Raw genomic sequence first — 2313 nt, 5'->3', positions numbered from 1 at the left:
GCACAGCAGGGACCGCCGAATTTAATTAACAAGGCTCCAATTATGAAACTAATTTCTAATTTTCGAAATTAATATCTACCATAATTAATTACGAATTATTCCACTAAAAATTCATAATTTCTCTCCTTATTCAATTTCGAAATTCATCCATTAAATCTTATTTAACTCCCCATGTTAAGATTAAGATACTAATCAATTAAATTAAATTACTGACGATTTAATTTATTGATTATTTTCTTTAGACTTTCGCTTAACTTATTTCATGTGTCGGATACAAAATTCACCGGCCCGGTTTACACATGAAAACTTATAAGCTTTCATAAAGGTGTATCATCAATCTCTAAACCGAGACATGGATTCCATCTACTAACTATTACTTCGCCAATGTACATTATTATTATCCAATTTACCAGGCATATTGACCCACGAAAGAATCTCGCCTTTTAATAAATCAAAATAATAATAATATGCACAACTAATAATAATTATATCAAGATTAAGAGTATAAGTACATTTAATGGCTAGAGAGTTTATTTTATTAAGTCAGTATAAAATACTTATCTCTAATTGGTCCGTTCAATACATACAAAATGTACTAGTACAATGTCACGACCCGAATTTCCCACCCTCGGGAGTCGTGATGGCGCCTACTATTAGGAGCTAGGCAAGCCAACTATTTATTATCTCTTTTAGCAAACCTTGACATTAATAAAACTAACGAAGCATTTAATATAAAAGCGGAAGTCTTAAACATAAATAAACGAAAAACAATGCGGAAGTTCAATACAACTCTACTCAAGAACTGGAGTCACAGACTCACGAACGTCTAGAGAATGCTAAATACAAAGTCTGAATAAAAACATAGTTCTGTTTGTTCCGGTACAAAGGATAACAAACTAAAGTAAGGATAGAAGAGACTCCGGGCCATGCGGACGTCAGCAAGGCTACCTCGGGATCTCTGGACGGAAGTCAGCTCCCAAATGCTCCTACTGCTGTCCAAAAGCTGCTGCTCCGGTACTGTGATCTATGCAAAAAGATGCACAGAGTGTAGCATCAGCACAACCGACCCCATGTGCTGGTAAGTGCCTAGCCTAACCCCGACGAAGTAGTGACGAGGCTAGACCAGACTACCAGATAAACCTGTGCAGATATATATATACAAGTACAACAAAATAATAGCGGAAAGTAAGCAATTAAAGCTGGGAGGGGGAAAACATGCTTATGGGGAAGCAGATAAACGGAATATCAGGAATAACAAGAGAACTACATCTGATTTCTTCTAACACAGAATAAAGGAAAAACAAACCACTTTCACTTATTTCAATTTCCTCTCATTGCAGGCGTGCAACACGATCCCATTTCCTTTTATCATGTGGTAGGCATACCACACGCTCCCATTACAATAATATCATGTGGTCGGCGTGCCACACGTTCCCATTTCATAATAACTCGTGGTCGGCGTGCCACACGATCCCATTTCATAATAACTCGTGGTCGGCGTGCCACACGATCCAATTTCATAATATCTCATGGTCGGCGTGCCACATGATCCCATTTCTTTCAACGCAATGCACAACATAATCCCGGCAAGGGAGAAAGATGTTATAATAACTATCTCGGCAAGGGAGCAATGTAATATAATAAGCTATTCCGGCAAGGGAGATCCAGCTATAACCAAACTCATTCAATCTCTACTTAACACAATTAAATCCACACTTAGTCTCAACAATTACTGGCTCAGTGTTAAAGATTTCCAACCAATTCCTCATAAATAACCATTACAAATTCGATAATTTAGCAAATTAGGACTCACGGTCATGCTCGACACCAGTGTATAGATATTCGTCACCATGCCTATACACCGTACTCGACAAATAGCAATTAACAAATAAGACTCTACTCCTATTCCCTCAAGCTAGGGTTAAACCAAACACTTACCTCGAATGCTCCAAACTCAACTCAAGCCTCTAGTATAGCTTTACCCTTCGAATTCACCACCAAACCGCTCGAATTTAGTCACAAATTACTTGAATGTATCAACAAATGCTAATCGAATCAATTTGAATGCATGAAAATGAATTTCCCAAAGTTTTACTCAAAAGTTCCCAAAATGCCCCCGGGCCACGTGGTCAAACCCGAGGTTCAACCAAAATCCGGTTACCCGACTTCCCCACCGACGTTCACTATCTATGATTAGTTTTGTAAATCGGACCGTCAAACTTGAAGGTTCCAAAAAACCCGAACTTTTAAGTNTTTCCTATTATTTAGGCACAGCAGGGACCACAGAATTTAATTAACAAGGCCTCCAATTAT

Source organism: Nicotiana attenuata, chromosome 3, assembly GCF_001879085.1.
Source record: "Nicotiana attenuata strain UT chromosome 3, NIATTr2, whole genome shotgun sequence".
NCBI classification, from domain to species: domain Eukaryota; kingdom Viridiplantae; phylum Streptophyta; class Magnoliopsida; order Solanales; family Solanaceae; genus Nicotiana; species Nicotiana attenuata.
The sequence above is the reverse complement of the archived record's forward strand: the minus strand, read 5'-3'. Positions refer to the sequence as shown.